This window comes from Ruditapes philippinarum, unplaced genomic scaffold (assembly GCF_026571515.1).
Source record: "Ruditapes philippinarum isolate M1 unplaced genomic scaffold, ASM2657151v2 ctg17353_1_1_1_1, whole genome shotgun sequence".
Lineage (NCBI taxonomy): Eukaryota > Metazoa > Mollusca > Bivalvia > Venerida > Veneridae > Ruditapes > Ruditapes philippinarum.
In genome coordinates this window covers 23,932-41,816 of record NW_026853610.1, presented here as the reverse complement: position 1 = coordinate 41,816, position 17,885 = coordinate 23,932, and the positions used below count along the sequence as shown (strand labels likewise).

The 17,885-nt window shown below is 31.4% G+C and overlaps 1 long non-coding RNA gene across 1 annotated transcript; it reads left to right on the top strand.

The window, feature by feature from the left end:
• Positions 1-2,147: 2,147 nt before the first annotated feature.
• LOC132737343 (uncharacterized) lies at positions 2,148-11,719 on the top strand. The gene is made up of 3 exons (XR_009626724.1): positions 2,148-2,851; positions 4,237-4,378; positions 6,486-11,719. It is a non-coding gene; the product is annotated as an uncharacterized LOC132737343 (long non-coding RNA).
• The last annotated feature ends 6,166 nt before the right edge of the window (positions 11,720-17,885 follow it).

Here is a 17,885-nt window from a genome sequence, read left to right as displayed (position 1 = left end):
ATTCAGATATGTTAAATTGACAGTCTAAATTTGGTTAAAAATATTCGGTAAGATTAGAAAATTGCTTGGTCATTTCAATATTAAATACATTGATGCAAAAGCTTAAAAATTTATACACCCATTGAGGATTTGTTTTAATAACAAATAAAAACCTTAAAATATTTAACAGTTTCCATCTTGTTCTTTAATTAAATTTCTTTTAAATTCATTATTATATTTATACGTGTGTTTTTTTTATATATTTTCAGAAGTTTAAGCATGGTCCTTTAATTCTACAAAAAACAAGACACAGTAAAATATTCCTGTCGCCTCTTTTTGAAAGAAAGACACTCCGTTGCTTCTTTCTATATCAGACCGGAACTAGCTCAAAAGTCTCAACATCGAAAAAAAATGATGAAAAAATCCAGTTAATCATTATCGGGGTTGTTCAAAAATAAAAATATAGAAAAACGAGAAAATTTTGTACCGCTGATGCTGGACTCGGGAAAAAATCATTTTCAAAAATATCTGGCTAACGTGTGGTTCAAGCTCATTGCCCGGATAAAGACTTTAAAGAATTTTTTTTAAAGATGATTAAACTGTATGAAGAATTGATTCTTTTTTCCCAGTCTATTTCGAGATTCGGGGCGATTTGTCCTATAGAGACCTATTTTAAAAAAATTTTTTCAAATTTGGGTCTTTAAGAAAAAGCTTTCCAAAATTCCCGTTTTAAAAAATTTTTAAGAATAAAAAATCCCTAATTATTCTTGATGGGTGGGGGAATGACCACCCCGACAAGAAAGTTACAAATCGCCCCGATCGATCCCCACAGAAAATTACCGAAAAAAAAAGTAAATACTGAAACCACGCGAACCCTGGGAAAATTTTGGGTTTTTATCTAAAAATTTATGTCAATTGGAAAAAGGGTAAACTAACACAACTAATGGAGCTCGGCGGCAACTTTAGAAGGATATTCAAAGATGGAATCTCACCCGAATAAAGATCATTAGATAGTGACTAACAGTTCTTTGAGGAAACACAGAGAAAAACCACGAAAATTGCTTTGGCCCTACTTTTATATATACAACCCGTTTTTTGGGGCAGGGTGTTCAAAAAGGGGATCAAAATGTGATCTTTATATAAATAAAGTCGAACTTCTTTAAACAGAACGATTAAGATCCAGTGAGCTTCCAAAATCACCCGGGCTTTTTTCCAGTGAATCCCAAGAATGCTTTTCGAATATGACAACTTACGAAAAACACTCACTCCTATGCATATAGGGAAATTTGCTATTATACATTTTTCAAAAAAAACAAAAGAAAAACGCTAGATTTGAGGATCAAGCAAGAAAATTATCGCGCAAAAGAATTAAAATTTACCCTTCACTCAGGAATGTTGCAGAAAGTACATTAAAACACCAGAAAAAAAATTTTTTGTAAAGTATCGTTCCACAAAACGTGCAAGAATTCTTGGCCTATTTATAAGTTTTCAAAAAGGGCCTCAAAAAACTGTTTGTAGAAAAATTACAAATGTTCAAGAATCCTGGACATGTCAAAAATTTTGAATTTTAAAGAAAAGAATGCTGACCTGGTGTTCAAATCAAAAAAAATTTATGTCTTTTAAATAAGACGAGAAAAAACCGGGTAAGAACTAGGGCAGGTACGATACTTTACTAGTCAAAATCCATTTTATACATACAGAAAAATTTTATGTCTGTTTACAAAAATGCCCGAAAATGAAAAATTCAAATTTTGTTTACAAATTTCTTCATTGAAAAGAAAACCGAGGTGCACAGTAAACAGTTACAACGTTTGTTAAAAAAAAAAAAACCCAAAATAAAAAAACTTTATATGAACACCAGGGAAACTTCCCGCAGTTACGGGGAAAATTTTATTTTTTTCTCTCTCACAATCTATATATACAGAAACTTTTTTATATTGGTGAAAAAAGGAGGCTCAGATAAAACGGATATTGTTCCCGTTACAGTCCGTTTCTTTTTCGTTGGTAAATGGACAAAAAGGTGAAGAAAATCTGAATGAAAAAATGGCGCATTCAAAAATTTCAAAATTTATTATAAGAAATTCAGTTTTCTCACAAAAAACTGGAAACAAATTTAATCTCCGGCAAAAAAATCAAGAAAAGTTTAAAAGTGGAGTTAACTGAAAGAACATGGCCGCCATGATTGTAAGAGATTGAACTTGGACTTGTCTCAACATTCAACTCTATCAAAGTTACACTTTCAGCATTTACCTGGGAGTCTACAATTAAATATATCAACACCGTCATTAGTTGATGTTACGTTGTGGAGAATCAATCTCGATGAAAGTTCATTGTTACTGTCACGTGACATGTTGAATATTGAACGTGTGGAGTTGAGGTATATAGAAATGTCTGCAGGAAGTTTACAGAACTTTATTATCGAGCTGGAAAATCTGCCGCAGTCAGTTACAGTAGAGATGTCCGCCATTAAACCGGAAACAGAATATGACCGTGTGAGAGAAAATATTCGGAGATCACAAACTTTTCATGTGATACCAGACGGGTGGCAGTTTTGAGTTCAAAACAATAAAACCAAGCAAAGAATAGACAAGAAAAAATATTGTGAAATAAACTAAATAAATTATTTCAATTATTTTAAATAATTAAAACAATTAAAATATGGACACTTAGAAACAAAATGGCGACTCTTCAAATTACACTATAGTCATCAATTAGGACATACATGTACATCCGTTTTCAATTAATAAATTCCGATACAAGTAAATATAGATGAAAAATAACTGATAGAAATAATTCATGGAAGTTTTTTACAACTTTTTTACGGATCTTAATGGATATAAAAGTTGGACAAGGATATGGAAATATTTCACAGGTAAGAGATTTTATATTGAATGTTTTATCTTTAATTATTATTTTATTATACATGCATATGTAAGAACTGAAATAGATTATTCACAGTGAACACGATTCTTATATTTTCTTTTAATCGAATAAAATATTTGATATAAATAAATCAACATTAATTAAATATTTTACATGATTTGTTTTTATTCTGGAATTAGATTATTTTTGTAATAAAAATGAAGCATTTTATAAACATTGACTATAAACAGACACACAATACATGACACGTGTTTATTAAATGGCACATCACCACCTCTACATTAATCATAGTTTGAACCAGCGCATACATGTATATAGTTATATTAAAGTGAATATATGTTAAACGTTTCGTAATTTTTACTCCGGAAAGGTTATTTGTTTATTGTTTTAGTAAGATGTTATTGTTATGTCATATATTTAAGGTACGTATTTGTAATTTTATGATAAAGTCTATTTGAGCCTCGTCACGACAAAACCAACATAATGGGTTTGCGACCAGCATGGATCCAGAGCACCCTGTGCATCTGCGCAGTCTGATCAGGATCCATGCCGTTCGCTATCAGTTTCTCTACTTATTATTAGGTTTGTAAGGATGCGCAGGCTGGTCAGGATCCATGCTGGTCGCAAACCCATTATGTTGGTTTTGTCGTGACGCGGCTCATTTATCCTCTAAATGTGAACCAAGCGTGTTCAATTACAGTCCTGGGGTCTAAATGTGGTCTCCCAAGGAGGTCAGTGAGTTTCTTTTTTTTTATTGTAAATAGATATAACTGTAAACATCTTCTTTAAAAACACAAGAAATAATGCATACAAATTTGGTATGAAACATTATCAAGTGTACCCCTACCAAGTTAATATAAGCATAGCCGTGGCGTAAAAAAGGCTGGGCTCCATGAGGGATTGGGTAATGGCTCATAGGTTTTTCCATATATTTTGCAATAGAAACTAGTGACTTCCATACCAGTCATTGAATTTCTTTTACAACCTGTAATTTCCATAGTTATCCCTTGTAAAGTTACCAGTGACTTACATAGCAACCATTTACTTTGCATAGCAACAATAGTATACAACAAGATACCTTTTGACTTTTCGTAGCAACCATTGTTTTTCCATAGCAACCTATGACTTCCACAGCAAGCATTTACTTTCAACTTAGCAACCAGTGACTTCCAAAGCAACCATTGAATTTGTGCACTATTTAAGATGCAGAAATAAACTCTGCTTTTCATTCATAATTCACAACATAAATCAACTGTTTTTGTCATTATGAGCCTTTATGATCATAATTTAACTTCATGTAGATATAAAATAGTAAGATAATGTTTTGAATAAATCCCCCATTAATAATATAATTTGCGGTTTTTATCATTTCAGCGGCATTGGATCATCATGCAAAACCTCTTGTGGCGTTTACCATTATGATTTGTGTGGTGAAAGATCAATTTTATTGGGATGATGAGATATGTTTTGAACAACTTTTTTGGAAACAAAAGTTTCATGTTTTTTGCATGTTAAGGTAAGACTTTAAATTACCTTTTTTATTAACAGGTCAATAAAATGATAATCCAAAATAAAGATTAAAGTGTAAAATCGGAAATGATCTCTATCAAAGTATGCAAATGTGACTATTTCGTGAATGAACGTTTTAACTTCTATCCGGGTCCCGCAAGCAAAGTATGTTCAGGACATCTGAAATGTAGTATAGTAAATGATATTACTTGTTTAAGACAGATAGTTTATGGCAAATGCACGTAAAAGAAAATGATTAAAAGTGTTCGTATTTCTTGCAAAAAAAACCAACAATAGCCTGGATCGCAGTATTTAAGACGTGCTGAACGTTTCCTATATGCCTGCATTGAATTTTATTAGTAAACTAACTATTGTGGGCAGCCGACAAATTTCACGTTAACAGCGCGATTGTGTTTAAAGTAGCGCACCTTTAATTGACATCATTTTAAATGTATATATAGTATGATACAAATACGTCCAGCTAGGCAAGCTAAAAATTATTATGATGAATATGATTGAATTACTTGCTTTAAATATGTGCTTCTAACATGTTTATAATTTACTTTTTTAAAGATATTGAAAAATATTATTTACTGACTTTTGTATTCAATATAGTTGTATTTAAGTACTACAACAAAAGAAAAAATATAAACATTTTCTTTAAGTATCAGTATTGATTCATGTCAACAAAGATGTTCTTAATATAGTAAATGACTCTAAGGGTTTAAGTCAATACAGGACTGGAGCAGTACCTGTAGACGCTTGCAGAAATCGTGATCACAAAATAGACAAATATCTTTTTCCGTCGATTCTTACATTTTTCATTTATAATCATACTTAAAAAATGTATGAAAAGATGAATTAGACGAATTAAACATCATCTTTTGCATGAAACGGCAAGATTTTGGCATCCAATCGCATTGTCCGGTATATACCGGAATACTGTTTTTAGTGTGATGCTTCACAGTTAAATAGGCAATTTTAATGGTAATTTTCATGTTAAAAGAAGATATTAAATTAATAAATACTTGTTTTGTCGCAAAATGCACAAGAATTAATTGGGACAAGGACAATTGCAAATAAAATGGTTAAATCAACGTATGTTAATCTGGTTATGTTTAATAACAGGTCTGCTGCTGCATCCGATGTAAAACAAAAATATTATAAAGCGGCTTATGTATAGGTTAAAGTTTATAAGTACGTATTTACAAAATTAAATTGGTCAGGCGCGGCGCAGCCGTGCGACCAATTTAATTTTGTAAAAACGTACTAATAAATTTTAACCGACTTAGTGTTTTAAATTATTTTTCTAAGCAGTGGATTTTCTAAACTGATTAACAGTTTGCCGATTAACCAAAGTTAAAGTGTTACGATTCATTTAAAATACTGCAATTCTATTGTACACAAATAATTTCGAAAACTAAAGATTTTTGGAATCCAGAACTTGTTGATAAAATTTAGTGTTTTCATATTATTTACGAAACATTGGTTGTTCTACATAAAGTAACGTGAATGTCTACTACTCGAATCTAATTCACTCACATGAACTTCATCTGGCTGACAGAAGGTCCAAGGTTCTATCTGGATATCATCTCCTGCTTTAATACAATTATTCAATTAAATATGCTATCGGAAGGTCCCTTGTTCTATCTGGATATCATCTCCTGCTTTAATACAGTTATTCAATTAAATATGCTAACGGAAGGTCCGACGTTCTATCTGGATATCATCTCCTGTTTTAATACAGTTATTCAATTAAATATGCTAACGGAAGGTCCGTGTTTTATCCGCATTAACGCTAAGGATTAACGCTAAGGATTAACGGATTAACAGCTAAGTCTGCTGACGGAAAGTCCGTGGTTCTACTCGAATGTCCGCACGTACCTAAATATTTGTTTCAGTTCGCAGAAGGTAAGTTTATTTGCTCTGCCAAAATCTTAACACAAGATATCCAGTGACTGTTTATCTACTGTACCATAGGCAAACCAGAAGATAAAACGTCGGTGTTACTTTGAAAATATGAAACTAGTGTTAGAATAAAATCCTGCTATCTATACTGTTACAAAATGTTTTATTTTGACTATCTCATTTATCATTTGTTCCTCTCTTTTCAGAAAATGAGCTTCAGTAAAACTATAGTGACAATGATGACAACGCTTCTATGAGAATTAAATATAAAGGCTTGACATCTGGTTCCTGGCATAACAGAAACATACACGAAAGAAAATTGCTCTAAAATAGTTTCGTATAATATTCTGATTAATAGATTAACCCGAAACAGACTAGCAAACTGTTGCATTGTTTTACCATAAATGGTAATTTACGTGTAAAAAAAAATATTACCACCAAGGCTGCTGTCAAATATATTCCTGAGTTCCTTCAAAATATGTTTTGTGGATTACTGTCATACCGTTTGAAAACCTTTATTGATTTGAGAACATCTTATTGAATTAAAGTTTTGGTTTATCAAATAAGGGACATAAAGTATAGAGGGATAAGCAACTACCGACTGATGATGGCGTCCAGCTGACAGCCAATCTGCAATCATATATTTATGTCGCAATTGTTAAACAATATATTGACAAAATATTGTAAAGATCATTCAGATACTAAAGGTCGATACAATATTTCATATTTCGCCATTTGCTTTATACTTTTCTTATTTACACTAATTACAACGGACAAAAATATACCCGTTTACAACTACCAAAAAGACAAATCAACGAAAAGATAACGTAGCGCTAGTCTCTAGTTGCTTGTCCCATTATATTTTGTCCTAGATCTAATGAAAACGGACGTTACATATGTACTGTATTATAAGAGTTATAATCATTTTATTTAATTAGATATTCATGTATAAATTTCTCTAGCAGTTTAAGAGTAAACAGCAAGAATTATTAGACAAAAAGTAATTTATCATTAGATTATTGTTAAATCTGACAAAGCATATACTTATAGTCTTATAATTACATGTATTGAAATTTGTAATGTAGTTTGATTTTCCTCTTTTATATATTTTTTTTTTATTTTTTGAACAAACGATTTCAGCGTTGACATAAAGGGACTTTGAAAGGACGCTTCCTTCCAAAGGAAAATATTACAAATAGTTGCCTTTTTGTGATATAATTTTTTTTCAAATTTTTATATTTGTACATAATATAGATATATATTAATTGTAGTATTAGTTATAACGATTTTGTCATGTAGCACTCACGTTGTGTCCCAGGTTATACATTTTAAACTGTTTATATAGGGCATATAACCTGTCGAAAATCTTTTTAACTTAGTACGTTTTGAATATAACCCTTCAAAATATCCTTATGAGATCCTTGCACTCAAGAAAAAACAAATCATCATTTATTCTGCTTAGATGTGTTTATCGTAGAAGGTTTGTCTGTATACATTAAAGGCCCAGTAAGCTCCAATAAGCTAATTTCTCAAAAACTTTTCATTTTTGCCGTCACTTTTGGTTTTGCTTCTGTTTAATTACATTTATTTAGTATTTTGTATGGATGTCAACAAAACTATAGTGTTTACATTTTGCTTCCTTGCAATACGTATACGTAACTGTACATTCAAGTTTAGTTTCTTGTGTTTTTTAACATCTAAAATAGACTAGATCAATTATTATATATTATTGAACACATATTTGACCTGTCTAAAGAATAAAAAAAAGGATCTATTTCTGAGGCATTATGTGCCTTTAAGATACAAATTATTTCATTATCTCGTTGTTTTGCAAATCCATGTTCTAGTCTTTTTTGATGGTTTTGTTTAAAGGCCCATTAGGTTTTTTTTTAACAATTTTCTACACGTAAGACATACTACTGCATGTTCTGTATCATTTGTCACTTTTAAAACATCTCAAATGCAATAAATCCATATTTAAACATAATTATTAAACTCATGCATTACATTTCTATAGAGTGAAAGAAATATGGATTTCTGAGGCATCATATGCCTTTAAGTTGATTCAAGTTGATCTATATAGCTAGATGTATATATATACAATGTATATTACCGCCTTTAGTTTTGAGTTACTGTAATCTTATCTAATTTGTCAAATTATTATGTTAATATGTTGTATAAAGGGAACATAAAATTACATTAGTTTCGATATGTATATAGCTACAGTAGATTAAATCAGTTTAGTTTTTACAATGCATACATTTAGATAGCACAATAAGGAAACATTTACAATGATTGCAATAAGGCATTCTAGGCTCTACTTTAATGTATTATTTTTGTTGTTGTTGTTGTTTTCTTTTTAATTTTAAAGATGACTTAATGAAATTTCAGCAATATTGCTTTAACAAATGATGGAATTTTCACTCGTTACTATGACGTCAAATGTGACGTCATTTTATCATGCATGTTATTCAATACATGGAGAATATTCAAAATTTAGAATCTATAATCATATTATGTAAGCATCTGGCGAGCATGTTATTGCTTTAGTCAACGAGTTTAAAAAATTCTAGTATTGAATCAACACGAATATATAGAAAATACTCAAGTTTTGTTTCTATTAAAATACAGGATATATTTCCATCGAGTGATATGAACAATATTTCTCCAGTGGCAGAAGCTAACTGCAGTGACAATGCAGAAATGAAATTATGCATTTTATTTCATCACAGTTTCTTAATATTTCATTAATAAGGGAAGGTTTATTCTGTAATCGAGAAAGTTTATCCAGGCGAGCTTTAGCGAACCAAGATTCACTTTTGCAGCGAACTGGATAAACATTCTCCATCCCGACAACAATCTTTAAACGTTTCATTTTTACATTTTCCGTGTTTACATGTATTTTTTACTATATGACGCCATCATAGACTAACCATGTGAATTAGTGATGGAGATTAATTTCTTGCATCTCTGACAGAATTATCTACCGTTTACACCCCCACTCCATGTAAGACAATTCGTGTGCTTTAAATGACGTCATTGACGCGCACCTTTTGTGAATGAATCACGTTCTTAGGACGACGTCTTTTTCCGTTATGAATGAGTTATATGTTCATAAGCTACTATAAGAAAAAAAGTGCGTAATGAGAATTTTAGTTTTCATAATTTCTGTTCCGAAAATAATTGACATGTAATATGCAAGAAAAAGAATCAAACGCCGACTATTGGTACAGTAGGGAAAGATAGCTCCCGAGAAACTGTTAAGCGGAAACTCGGCAGAGCCTCGTTACCGCTGTAAACAGTTACCCTCGAGCTAGATATTCCGGTCTGTACCGGTAGCCGGTGTAAGATTCTCGCCTGATAATATAGACAGTTACTGTTGTAGGATAAATTACAATCATGTGCCTTTGTTTATGTGATAATAATTTTCTGTATAGTTTCTGTATAGATCTATGTTTTTAGTAATGCACTATTTGGTATGCTGTTGTTTGGAATGGTATAATGAATATAAAGTAGATCTAGCAAAATGATTATTTTCATATATTTTGTTTTTTCGTGTTTTGTTCTGTAACAAAAATAACACTAACTTAGAATGTACGTACGTTAAACAGCTGAAGCACTTATCCCTTTCTTTTGTTTAATATATATATATGCATAATGTTTCCATAAAATGCACTCATTATGTGCTCTCTCTGCTTCAGCAAAGAATACATCTTTTTTTAAGATTTTGAGCTTTTAGCCGTCCGTTGCTTACAAGTATTTCAAATGGCGCCAGCTCGGAAACTATTTGACCTAATTCAAAAAGCTTTTCCTAGGATAGTCCTTGCATTTAGATCTTCCGCACTTGATAAGATGGTTTAATCCATTTCATATCTATGTCCCAGATTAAGTGGCATTTTGAAAGATTACAATTACAGAAGAGCAAGGTATTTGTTTGTAGCATTTTGTTCAAATCATGCATTGCAGTCGCAGTTTGGTTTTTTTTGGTATTGTCACGTTAACTATTCGTTTTACTCAAAAGCGATGGATTTCAGTTCAGCAATGTACTTTTTGTTACTTTTTCTAGTTTCATTTTTCTGTATATATAGTTCATTATACGAATTTGTATAATTTACAAAGATAAATATTTTGTATTATAATGTATTCCAAACACCCTTATTCTTCAAATATACAATCATCTTTATTAGTCATTATAACCTCAGCGAAGTTTTAATGTGTTTGTATACTGGAATAATCTTGTACGTCCGTCCCACTATCACATAAATCTGATAAAGGTAATTTGCAGTGCCCAAAAACAGTAACTCTTTAATTTTTTAGATTGATTGTTTAATGTACTTTTTATTTAATTTTTGTCCAAAGCATGACTTAAAAAGCATCAGATTTAACTTCATAAAAATATTAATGAACAAATATTTAATGAACAAATATTCTTGAGAAAGAGTGATGTGTTGAAGATACATAACTCTCTATTACATAATGTTGGAGTTACTGACCTTTGCACTTAGTAAATAAAATGATGGTGCGAAACATAACGTGAAAAGTTGCATAAATGAATAGAACGCATTTAAGATATGCACATAAGACACAATACTTTGATATGCAATTGTTACTGCCATGTACTTTTTCATATCTAATTTCGTCCGAAGGTTGTCTGGTGCTAAATTTACAAAGGGTTGAAGTAAAGACCTTAAACCTACATAGATATATTAAACTCAGTTAGGAAATATAATGTATATATTGTATAAAACCATACTCTTTTATACTTGTACATATTTTTGTGATGATAGACCTTGTAATTTGTAATGCTTATTTTTTGTTCGCTGCCATTGGTTAAAGTTGCAATGCACTATATTTCATAAATTTAATTCATTGCTAATTGTAATACATTGTATTTTATATATTACGTTTTGCCACACGTACGCAGATGAAGGTATCTACAAGATACGTCTTGGGAAGATATATTTTATTCACATTTATGCGTACTACTTATTTCATCGCCATTTGTAAATAGTTTATTATTTTGTTTTTGTCTAGAATATAAGCTTAAGTTGATATGATGTATTAAAATAAAACTTTATTATATTATTTTGACAAAACGGTAAACAGGGAATTAGGACAGTGCTTGTCTAGTTTGATATGATAAAAACTATTTGAAAAAAAGTTCATGATATAATGATTTTATTATAAAAGTTAGCTGGATAACGTTGAAAGATTTACAAAAGTTGATAAAATGATAGTAAATAGGTATTTTACTTTTATGTATTTAGTGACTATTGAAAATACTATAAATAGATTTCAGTATTTGAAAATATTAGTATTATGATGTGCCTGCAATATGTAGGCATTATTTAAGAAGGGAAATAACTTTGCAAATGTTCGTACTGTTGCTATATGTGAACATACTGTCAGAACTGAGTTTAGCAATTTATAATATGTTTACAACATATTATCATGATGCTTGTATTAATTTAACTATAAATATAATATAATAGTCCATGATTGAGAAAATAAAAGTGTGAAAATAAATTGATTTTTTAGTTGTTTCTGTGTCATTGTTAGGTAATCTCCCGGTATTAAAGTATTCATCTGTATCTAGCCATCCAGTGTTAGACTCCGCCTTGGGAAATAATCATTATGTGGTACTACCAGTACTAGTTAGTCCAGGAAGTAGATATAACATACTATTGAACTTGTATTTGAGCTCTCAAGATGTAAAGGTGGAGTTCAGATGCAAAATACCAATACTGTAAATATTGATTTATTATAAAGGTACAATTGTATGAAGCAGAACAACATGGGCACATCATAATTAAGGTTGTTTAGATAGAAGAGCCAAATGAAAAAGCACAATAAAGTACTATGAAAGAAAATTCCAAATGATTGAATTATGAAAGTACCTGCGTCTAAAAATATGACAGAATCTGACCCGCTGTGAGTAAAGAGATACTTCAAAGGTGTTTCCTTGAACTGACTTTCCCAGAAAAAAAGTTTTTTAGAACAATCAGAGAAAAGTGTTAAAAAAATATTTCTAACCTAATCCCTAGATGACCTGGAATATATAGCTCTGTCATCAGTTTACAAACATTCCTCAAAGCTGGCACGATTGAGACAATCTTTCCTATAATTCTAGCGATATCACCGCCAGTCAATAAAACGTAATTTTACTGAATAAACATACAATATAACTAAACACTGACTTATCGTCTGCTTAGGAGACTGATAGTTATGGGAGCTGATTTACGCCATGTTTTGTTTTCGCTTCTTTGCCTCCAAAATGCGAAAATACGACATAAGAAGGGCGACAATATGACACGCATGTTTTCGCATTTTAGCATTTTTAGGCGAAGACGCGAAAATACGACATGGCGTTAATCAGCCACCATAGATAGTATTTTCTTGCAAATTACAAATTATATCTAACACTTTTAGAATTTGTGTAGGAATCACAGATCTGACTTTTGCAAATTAAAAGCAAAACCAGTCTGTAAAAGCACTGATGTAACAAATTCAGCCTCTTATTAGTAAATAATGTCTTTTTTTTAAATCCCAGCCATCGTTTAGATATAAAACTTACCTGACCCAATTTTCCCAAATGTTTCCTGAATCAGTAAGCAGAAGTTATATCAAATTTTAACATATATCCGTTTTTATAAAGGTATTCACATGCAACTTTTTAGTCTTCAATTTGTATTGCTCTTTCCAAACATATTTATTTAAACACTGGCTATTTTCATAATATTCAGTTACCGACAGTCGACGATGATATAAGGTACAAAACTAACTTTCAAGACAGAACCTAAACTCACTAATTTTGCCACGACTAAACGTTTTAGTATTATTTTGATTGCATTTTGACTGCAAATTTTGATATTCAAAATATCCGTTTTGTAACAAAATGTCATTTTATAAAGTCTTTATCCTTTAAGTCTTCATAAAAAAATTTAGATATGAATTCTCATCTTTCTAATCACTGCTTGGAAACGCGGCATTTGACTGTTGATCTTGCCTGAACTGCATTGACTGCTTGATTTCAGGTTGTTGTTGTTGTCCGAGTTGCCAATGGAAACTCAAGGTTCACAGAAGGACGAACTATCTCGTATTCTATCTTCCGAGTCAACCATTTATGAAAAGATAATGTATATTATTATTTCTTCACAATGCATAGACTTCGAATGAAGAAAAATCATAGAACCATCGGATATATCAAAAATTTGTTTCATAGAACCCATGGTATCATTGAACCAGAGGTATCATATAACCCGTACATCATAGAACCATCGGATATATCAAAAATTTGTTTCATAGAACCCATGGTATCATTGAACCAGAGGTATCATATAACCCGTACATCATAGAACCATCGGATATATCAAACCTTTTGTTTCATAGAACCCATGGTTTCATTGAACCAGAGATATCATATAACCCGTACATCATAGAACCATCGGATATATCAAACCTTGTGTTTCATAGAACCCATGGTATCATTGAACCAGAGGTATCATATAACCCGTACATCATAGAACCATCGGATATATCAAACCTGTTGTTTCATAGAACCCATGGTATCATTGAACCAGAGGTATTATATAACCCGTACATCATAGAACCATCGGATATATCAAACCTGTTGTTTCATAGAACCCATGGTATAATTGAACCATAGGTATCATATAACCCGTACATCATAGAACCATCGTATATATCATACCTGTTGTTTCATAGAACCCATGGTATCTTTGAACCAGAGGTATCATTTAACCCGTACATCATAGAACCATCGGATATATCAAACCTTTTGTTTCATAGAACCCATGGTATCATTGAACCAGAGGTATCATATAAACTGTACATCATAGAACCATCGGATATTTCAAACCTGTTGTTTCATAGAACCCATGGCATCATTGAACCAGAAGAATCATATAACTCGTACATCATAGAACCATCGGATATATCAAACCTGTTGTTTCATAGAACCCATGGCATCATTGAACAAGAGATATGATACAACTCGTACATCATAGAACCATCGGATATATTAAACCTGTTGTTTCTTAGAACCCATGGTATCATTGAACCAGAGGTATCATATAACCCGTACATCATAGAACCATCGGATATTTCAAACCTGTTATTTCATAGAACCCATGGCATCATTGAACCAGAAGAATCATATAACTCGTACATCATAGAACCATCGGATATATCAAACCTGTTGTTTCATATAACCCATGGCATCATTGAACAAGAGGTATCATATAAACCGTACATCATAGAACCATCGGATATATCAAAAATTTGTTTCATAGAACCCATGGTATCATTGAACCAGAGGTATCATATAACCCGTACATCATAGAACCATCGGATATATCAAAAATTTGTTTCATAGAACCCATGGTATCATTGAACCAGAGGTATCATATAACCCGTACATCATAGAACCATCGGATATTTCAAACCTGTTGTTTCATAGAACCCATGGCATCATTGAACCAGAAGAATCATATAACTCGTACATCATAAAACCATCGGATATATCAAACCTGTTGTTTCATAGAACCCATGGCATCATTGAACAAGAGGTATCATATAAACTGTACATCATAGAACCATCGGATATATCAAACCTGTTGTTTCATAGAACCGATGGTATCATTGAACCAGAGGTATCATATAACCCGTACATCATAGAACCATCGGATATATCAAAAATTTGTTTCATAGAACCCATGGTATCATTGAACCAGAGGTATCATATAACCCGTACATCATAGAACCATCGGATATTTCAAACCTGTTATTTCATAGAACCCATGGCATCATTGAACCAGAAGAATCATATAACTCGTACATCATAGAACCATCGGATATATCAAACCTGTTGTTTTCATATAACCATGGCATCATTGAACAAAGAGGTATCATATAAACCGTACATCATAGAAACCATCGGATATATTCAAAAATTTGTTTCATAGAACCCATGGTATCAAAATTTGAACCAGAGGTATCATATAACCCGTACATCATAGAACCATCGGATATATCAAACCTTTTGTTTCATAGAACCCATGGTATTATTGAACAAGAGGTATCATATAACCCGTACATCATAGAACCATCGGATTTATCAAACCTGTTGTTTCATAGAACTCATGGTATCCTTGAACCAGAGGTTTCATACAACCCGTACATCATAGAACCATCGGATATATCAAACCTGTTGTTTCTTAGAACCCATGGTATCATTGAACCAGAGGTATCATATAACCCGTACATCATAGAACCATCGGATATTTCAAACCTGTTGTTTCATAGAACCCATGGCATCATTGAACCAGAGGTATCATATAACTCGTACATCATAGAACCATCGGATATATCAAAACTGTTGTTTCATAGAACCCATGGCATTATTGAACCAGAGGTATCATATAACCCGTACATCATAGAACCGTCGGATATATCAAACCTGTTGTTTCATAGAACCCATTTTCTATAATTTAAATCAATTTTTAACATAATGTCATTACTTAAATCCATAATAGACAGATAATTTTCATTTTATTTTATAAGCTTTATAAGATATATTGATAATTATCATTTTATTTTATAAGCTTTATAAGATATATTGATAATTTACATTTTATTTTATCAGCTTTATAAGATATATTGATAAATAGCGATGTTCCTTTGTTATTATCTCCCTTTTTACAGTTTCAACATGTGTTCAATGTATGTATCTCCGTGAATAATAAAAAAATTTATAATAATATTAATAATAATAAATATATAGATAATTATACCATCGACAATAATTAATATATACTAGCAGATTTGAAAACATATATATTTATTATAATACTAATAACAAATAATAATAATTATATTTATAAATGATATATTAATTTCTTAGAAAACCTTCTGGCAAATAGGGGATCAATAAATAAATAACCCTCTTGCAGCGTTTAATTTTAGAGGAAGTTTTTAAATGTTTTAAAAAGTAAATTACTTTCACGTAAACAAAAATGCAAACCGCACATAAAAATTTTTAAAACCAAATACAAAAAAGAATAGTTCGAAACATGAATGCAAAAAAGCAGCCACCACTAGATGCGTAGTCACACATTAGATGTATGGTGATAAATATTGTAAAATCAGTCATTAACTGCATATGACATGTAAAGTATTTCTTGAATTGTGACATGGTGAATATTTTTTTTATTTTTTTCTGGAAATTTTTGTACATTTTTACTAGGTTTATTTTCTTGAAATAGTTTTGCTCATCTGGAGGCTTTAAACTGTGATGAAAGAAGGGATATTAAACATCTACGTGTATGATGTATGGTTTCAAACAAGTCATCTATCTGTTACATACTTATCGTTTTTACATTGTAACAATCGAATGTGCCAGTATGTTTGCAAGAGCTATCTGCTCCTTTTTATAATTTATACTAAATCGATACTACCGGTAAAAACAGAATCGCTGACAATTTTTATATTTGTAACTTGTGTCGTCGTTTATTATTTCAAACATTTTCTCCACGTCTAACACATGGTAGTCTTCAGTTTAACATTTATCTGTAAAGTTTTCAATGATCTCACATTAAGATTTTTGGCCAGTTTTAACACTCATGCTTTTCCGCCAATATCCACGGACCTTTACAGTTTTCATCGGTTAGGTGAGCAATTACAAACTCTTTGTTGTTTTTTTTTACAGAATTTTGATTTGAAACAGAGTCGACGCACGCGATAAATTCCCTTTGTTCTCCGTACAAATGTTTAGTTTTCCAGAATAAATAACATAAAGTATAATTATATATTAATCAAAAGTTAATTTTTCAATCTCTTGCAACGCCGTCGTTACATTCCCGGCAGAAGCATAGCATATTGTACATAGAAATATTAAAAAACTACTTTATTGCAGCGGAAGGATTCGTTCTGCACTATGTCCTCAACATCGCTATGTCTTGAGGCCAAGTACGTTTCCTCTATTAAAGCATCGAAAACCAGCATGGATACCTTCAAGCGCCGTCTACATAGAAACGATCGCTAATCTATTGTTCTTTCACCTTGTGGAAATTTAACTGGCGTGGCTAGCACTTGTTTAGTTACTTGTCTAAAAAGTGGCCAGACGTCATGAAAGTTCTTCGCTCGATATCTACAAAAGAAGCTTATAGAAGGGGGACGAAAACTTGTGAAAAAAATTGAGGCGAACTCGGGGGTATGTTCATGAACTTGTACTGCTTGTATATAAACAAATCTTGATACGATTATGTATATATCTGTCATTACAAATCTACAAATAATCTCTAAAAAAAATAGCACGATTGACCGAATTCACGCAGGTTTAGTTTGGCACACAAAACTTTATAAACTTTATTTTATAACAATTGCTTTATATGATCGAGTCATGTTTTATTTAAAGAGAGCCTTAAAGCAGATTCCTGCCAACTTCTAATATAATTTTAAAAGTAAAATGTTTTCAAGTGATCGATAATGTAATTTTTATGTTGCAGATTGCACTTAAATCGACACTTACAATTGTAAATTAACAAAACTAGGTAATTAATCGCATATAACATGTAAAGTATTAATTG